Raw genomic sequence first — 7692 nt, 5'->3', positions numbered from 1 at the left:
GTACAAATAGGCCAAGATACTTCTCAGGTCTCAGATGGAAGGTGTCCTCTCCCCAAGGTCACAATCTGGTTCTAAAGGTCATGCATACACCATGTGCTCAGACACCAGAAGCTTCTACTGGATCAATGAGGAACTTCAGTGTGATGAGTTGGATTGAAGAACCTTCCACCTGCAGGGAATAACTCATGGATCCTTCTGGTGCTGACGTCTGATCACTGTGTGTGACCTTTACCATGCCCATGTTGGAACCGAACGTCCATGAGATTGGGAAGGAGGTGGAGGCTTAGGGGAACACTTAGGAAGGAGGTGCAGCCTCATGATAGGATCAGGGCCCTTATAAACCAGGACTGGGAAAGTTCCCTGCACCCTGGCCCCATGTGAGGTGATGGGGAAAGGATGGGGTAGGACGTGGGTGCTCTCCAGAGACCACATCTGCCTGCACTTGGACCTCAGACTTCCCAGATTCCAGATCTGTGAGAATGAGTGTCTGTTGTTTGATCGTCCCAGTCCATGTATGATGTTCCAGGAACTTTTGCCATTTTTTTTCGTTGAAATTGAATTTACCAATATTTACTACACACTCAGTGCTCATCATATCACATCCCCTCCTTAACTCCCATCACCCAGTTCCCCATCCCACACCCCCTCTCTTCCAGCGACGCTGAGGTTTTTTTCCTCCAGAGTTACGTGTCTCCCATGATTTGTCTTCCTCTGTAATATTACCAGACTTAAGTTTCACTCCTTCCCTTATGGTCTCTTTCAATATTTCCTATACTCCACATATGGGTGAGACCATATCATTGCCTTTCTGTGATTAATTTCTCTCACTATAATAGCTCCTGTTCCATCCATGTTGAAGGAAATGCTATTTCATGTTATTCATCATTTCTGACAGGTGTGTAATATCCCATTGTATATATAAAACACATATTTGTATATTTTTATTGGAGTTCGATTTGCCTACATATGACAGCCAGTACTCATTCCGTCAATTGCCCCCCTCAGCTCCTGTCATACAGGTACCCCAACCCACCAACCAACTCCCCTTCCACTACTCCTTCCTTTTTTTCCCCCATAGGTAGGAGTTTCTCATGCACTGTTACTGTGTCTGATAATTCCCACTCATTCTATCTTCTTTCCCCTTTGTTCCCTTGCACTATTTTTATGTACTTTGTATGTGTGAAACCATATAATGTTTGTCCTTCTCTGAATCACTTACTTCACTCAGCATAATCCCTTCCAGTTCCATCCACATTGAAGCAAATGGTGGTTTTTCGTCATTTCTAATGGCTGAGTAATGTCCCATTGTATATATAAACCACATCTTCTCTAAACATTCATCTGTCGATGGACACTGAGGCTCATTCCACATCTTCTTTATCACTCTTCTGTAGAAGGGAATCATGATTCCTCCCACAGTTTGGCTATTCTGGACATTGATGCTGTGAACATTGGGATGCAGGGGTCCCTTAATTACATTAACTTTGCATCTTTGGGGTAAATACCATGTAATTCAATGGCTGTGTCCTAGGGTAGCTCTATTCTCACTTTTTCAGGACATTCCATTCTGTTTTCTGGAGTGGCTGAATAAGCCTGCATTCCCACCAAAAGAAGAGAAAGTTCCACTTTCTCAATATCCTCCCTTATATTTATTGCTTCCTGCCTTGTTACTTTATCCATTCTGAGTTGTATAAGTCGGACCTTAGTGTCGTTTTCATTTGTATTTCCCTGATGTCAAGTCAAGTGTTCCTGCTGGATTTCCCATGGGTGGGGCAGGAAGAGAAGATGCGGTGTTGGAGATCAAGGAGCAAGCAGGTAACACTCAAGAATACTGTGTGATGACAAATTCGACTTAACAATTATGAGGGAACAAAAGTGAAGGAGGACCTTCCACCTGCAGGAAATAACTCATGGATCTTTCGGGTGCTGATATAGCTAACTGTGTGTCATCATCTCTACCATCCTCAGGTTGAAACCTCACGTCTATGTGATGGAAGAAGGAGTTGGGACCTTAGGGGAACAATGAGGTCAGGAGATGGAGCCTCATGATGCGATCAGGAACCTGATCAGGAACCATCAGTACATGGAAAGCTCAATGCCCCCTGGCCCCATTTGAAATGGGGAGAAAGGACATGCTAGTACATGGGCGCTCCAGACACCACATCTGCCTGCACCTGGACCTTAGACTTCCCAGACTCCAGAGCTGTGAGAATGAGCGTCTGTTGTTTAGTCCACTGCATCTGGGAATGTGGTGACATCACCCAGAAACACTTAAACAGGGTCTCACCTCTTATTTGTCCTATACTAGTCTGTTATCTAGTCATTTGCAAATATTTTCTCCCAATCTGTAGGTTGTCTTTGAGTTTTGTTGACGGTATCTTTTGCTGTGCAAAAGCTTCTTATCTTGATGAAGTCCCAATAGTTTATTTTTGCTTTTGTTTCTCTTGCCTTCATGGATGAATCTTGCAAGAAGTTACTGTGGCCAAGTTCAAAAAGGGTGTTGCCTGTGTTCTCTAAGATTTTGATGGTATCTTGTCTCACATTTTGACCTTTCATCAATTTTTTGTTTGTCTTGTGTTTTGTGTAAGAGAATGAACTAGTTTCATTCTTCTGTACATGGCTGTCCAATTTTCCAAGCACCGTTTATTGAAGAGACTCTTGTTTTTTCCAGTGGATAGTCTTTCCTGCTTTGTAGAATATTAGTTGACCATAGAGTTCAGTGTCCACTTCTGGTTCTCCATTCTGTGCAATTGATCAATGTGTCTGTTTTTGTGCCACTACCAGAATGTATTGATGATCACAGCTTTGTAGTAGAACTTGGAATCCAGCATTCTGATGCCCCAGTTCTGGTTTTCCTTTCAGTATTACCATGGCTATTTGGAGGTTTTTCTGATTCCACACAAACCTTAAGTTGATTTGTTCCAACCCTCTGAAGAAAGTCTGAGGTATTTTATAGGAATTGCATTGAACGAGTAAATTGCCCTGGGTAGCTTTGACATTTTCACAAAATTAATTCTTCCAATCCATGAGCATGGAATATTCATCAATATTCTTGTTTCTTCCTCAATTTCTTTCAGAAGTGTTCCATAGTTTTTAGGGTATAGAAACTGTACCTCTTTGGTTAGGGTTAATCCTGGGTATCTTATGCTTTTGGGTGCAATTTAAGATTTTTTTTTCATGCCTTAATATTTCTTTCTTTAATCTCATTGCTAGTGTACAGTAATGGAAGTGATTTCTGGGCATTTATTTTGTATCCTGCCACACTGCCGAATTGCTGTATGAGTTCAATCAACCTTGGGGTGGAGTCTTTTGAGTTTTCTAGATACAGTGTCATGTAATCTGCGAAGACAGAGGTTTTGACTTCTATTTTTTTTCTTTTTTGGTTTCGACTTCTTGTTTGCCAATATGAATGCCTTTTGTTTCTTTTTGTTGCCTTATTGCTGAGGCTAGGACTTCTAGTACTATGTTGAATTGCAGTGGTGAGAGTGTTTATCCCTGTCTTGTTTCTGATCTTAGGGGAAAGGCTCCCAGTGTTTCCCCATTGAGAATGATATTTGCTGTGGGCTTTTCTTAGATGGCTTTCAAGATGCTGAAGTATGTTCCCCTTATCCCTACGCACTGAAGAGTTTTGATCAGGAATGGATCCTCTATTTTGTCAAATGATTTCTCTGTTTGTATTGAGAAGATCCTATGGTTCTTGTCTTTTGTCTCTTGTTGATATGATCTATCATATTGATTGCTTTACGAATGTTGAACCAGCCTTGCATCCCAGGTATAAATCCCATTGGTCATGGTGAATTATTTTGTTAATATATTGTTGTGTCCTATTGGGCAGTGTCTTGTTGAGAATTTTTGCTTCTGCGTTCATCAGGGTTATTGGTCTATAATTCGGTGGATTTTGGTGAAGTCTTTGTCTAGTTTTGGATTTAAGGTGATTCTGGCCTCATTAAAAGAGTTTGGAAGTATTCTGTCCCTTTCTATCTTCCAGAACAGCTTTAGTAAATACGTATGGCTTCTTCTTTAAATGTTTGATAGACTTCCCTGGGAAGCCATCTGAACCTGGATTTTTGTGTCTTGGGAGATTTTAGATGACTGCTTCAATTTCCTCCTTGGTTATTTGCCAGTTCGGGTTTTCTATTTCTTCGCATTCCAGTTTTGCTTATTTGTGGTTTTCCAGAAAAGCATCCATTTCTTCTGGATTGCCTAATTTATTGGCATAGAAGTGGTCCTAATATGTTTTTAAAATATTACTCAGCTATTAGAAATGACAAATACCCACCATTTGCTTCAACGTGGATGGAACTGGAGGGTATTATGCTGAGTGAAGTAGTAAGTCAGTCGGAGAAGGACAAACATTATATGTTCTCATTCATTTGGGGAATATAAATAATAGTGAAAGGGAATATAAGGGAAGGGAGAAGAAATGTGTGGGAAATATCAGAAAGGGAGACAGAACGTAAAGACTGCTAACTCTGGGAAACGAACTAGGGGTGGTAGAAGGGGAGGAGGGCGGGGGGTGGGAGTGAATGGGTGACGGGCACTGGGTGTTATTCTGTATGTTAGTAAATTGAACACCAATAAAAAATAAATTAAAAAAATAAAATCGTTTGTATTTCCTTCCTATTGTTTGTGAGCTATTGGGACATCATCAAGATAAAAAGCTATGCACAGCATAATAGTCAACAAAACTCAAAGCCAACTTAAAGAATGGGAGAAGATATTTGTCAATGACCTATCAGGTGAAGGGCTAATATACAATATCTTTTAAAAAAGTTATCTAGGTTAGTTGCTGGTATGAGGTGAGTTGAGAACCCTTACTCCTCCATGATCTTGCCCCCAACATTTTATGTATGTATGCATGTATGTATGTATTTATTTATTTATTTATAGACAAAGTGACAAAATAGTTTGAGGGTAACAGAAAATCTCAAGATTCTTCAATGAGCACAAAGCCTGACTAGGGGCTTGATCCCAGGAACTTGTATCATCGTCTCAGCAGAAATCAAGAATCAATGGTTAACTGAATGTTTCCCCATGGGCAACATCCTTGGGCCAATTTTTTAAAGAGTGCATTTATTTATTCATGAGCGACACAAAGAGACAGAGACATAGGTAGATTGAGGAGAAGCAGACTCCATGCAGCGTGCCTGATGCTGGACTTGTCCCCAGTACTCAGATATCATACCCTGACCCAAAGACACACACTCAACCACTGAGGTACCCAGGTTTACTGCCGCAATATTTTAAACAAAGAATTTTTTCTTCCCTGAGAGACATACAGCGAGAGACAGAGACATAGGCAGAGGGAAGAGCAGGCTCCATGCAGGGAGTCCAATGTGGGATTCGATCCTGGGACTCCAGGGTCATGCCCTGGACCTAAGGCAGGCACCAAACTGCTGAGTCACCCAGGGATCCCTACCAAGTGATTTTAAACCAGAATCAATACCTATTCTTCTGAAGCTATTCAAATAATAGAAATTGAAGGAAAACTTCCAGGCTCATTCTCTGATGTCAGCATTACATTGACCCCCAAACTAAAGACCCAGCTACTAAGGAGAATTACAAACAATTATATTCATAAATATGGATGCAAAAGTCTTACCAAGTTCCTAACACTAAGATCCAACACTACAAAAATACTAACCAGAGAGGAAAAGGATCTATAGTCTCAAACTTCTAGAACACTTATGAAAGAAATTGAGGAAGACACACATAGATTGAAAACATTCTATTCTCATGGATTGGAGTTATAAGTATTGATAAAATATCTATGCTACCAAGAGCAATCGACACATTCAATGAAAACCCTATCAAAATACCATGAACTTTGTTCTTGGAAATAGAAGAAACAATCCTAAAACTTGTAAGGAACAAAGAATGATCCTGACAAGACAAGACAATGTTGAAAACAACCCAAAGCAGAAGGTATCACAATTGTGGAGTTCAAAGTTGTGATCCTCAAGATGGTATAATTTTGGCAGTAAAAGAGGCACATAGGTCAATGGAATAGAGTAGAGAATGCAGAAATGGAAACACAACTCTACGGTCATATTGTCTTTGACAAAGCACAAAAAAGAGTATCCGCTGGAAAAGGACAATCTTTTCAACAGGTGGGGTTGTGAATATTGGACAGTCACAAGTAAAAACATGAACCTGGGCCACATTCTTACAAGTGACACAAGATAAAAATCAGAGTAAATGAAAGTCCTAATTGTCAAGCAGGAAACCATCAAAATCCTAGAGATTTTGTGAACTCAGGCACAACAGTTTCTTGCTACTCAAGTTTCTAGGGGGAAGGAAAAAAAAAAACCAAAGATAAACTATATGGATTCCATCAAGGAAAGAACAGTTGTACAGCTATGGAAACACTCAACATAATTTAAAGACAACCTATAAGATGGGAGAAAATATTTGCAAATTGGTCATCAGATTAAGGCTGGTTTCCAAAATATACAGCACAATTATCAACCTAAACAACACAAAATGAAAAACCCAATCAGAAATTGGCAGAAGACATAAATAGACACCCTGTCCTGATATGAAATCCCACCTCACATCATATATTATGTAGCCAATGCACATGAACAATGAAATTCATTGTCTCCTGAAGGTTTGCCTTTTACAAACTCCATGATTAGACCAGACAATGAATCCAACAGAAAAGAGGGAAAAAAATTTTCTGTCCCACTGGAAGGCCTACCAGAGAAATGGCAGAAAAAATAAATGTGAGGCAGGGCAAGATGACAGAGGAGTAGGGGTCCTCAACTCAGCTGGCCCCATCAAATACCTAGATAAATTACAAACCATCCTGAACACCTACAAATTCGACCTGAGACTTAAAGAGAGATTGGCCAGAACAGTACAGCGAAAAGGGTATTCACTTCTAACAATGTAGGAAGGCAGAAATAATAAAATAAAAAAAATCAACTAGGGGAGGAGCACCGTGAAGAGCCCATGTAAGGCCCACAGCTAAAGCCTCCAGGACATGAAAGTCCAGCCCTGGAGAAGCTGGAACATTATATATCCGCCTTGTGTCTTCGCACACAGAAAAGTGATTACCAGTAAAATTGGGCAAAATCGCAGGAGGGGCCCACTTCTCCCTCTGCCGGTCTCTGAATCTCACTCCATCTCTGATGAATAAACGAATAACATCTTCCAAAAGAATAAAAACAATGGGAGAAGAGATTTGCAAATCTATCTCCAGATTAAGGCTAGTTTCCAAAATCGAAAAATAAATTACCAAACTAAACACCACAAAGTGAAAACTACAATAAGAAATGGGCAGAGGACATGACGATTCACCTTGTCCTGATTTGAGTTGTAGACTGTCACTTTATATTAGGTAGGTCATCCACATACAAAATGAAATTTATTGTCTCCTCTAGGTCTACCTTTTATCAACTGCTTACCCGAATGATGCACGTGCAATGAAATGCCAGGACACCTGCACCCCGATGCTTAGAGCAGCAATGTCCACAATAGGTAAACTGGAGAAGATGCTTCGGTGACCATTGAAAAATGAATGGATAAAGAAGATGTGGTTTATGTATACAATGGAATATTACTCAGCCATTAGAAATGACAAATAACCACCATTTGCTTCAATGAAGTTGGAACTGGAGCATATTATGGCTGAGTGAAATAAGTCAATCGGCGAAGGACAAACGTATGGTCTCATTCATTTGGGGAATA

Source organism: Canis lupus, chromosome 9 (assembly GCF_048164855.1).
Source record: "Canis lupus baileyi chromosome 9, mCanLup2.hap1, whole genome shotgun sequence".
NCBI lineage: Eukaryota > Metazoa > Chordata > Mammalia > Carnivora > Canidae > Canis > Canis lupus.
This window is presented reverse-complemented; position numbering follows the sequence as displayed.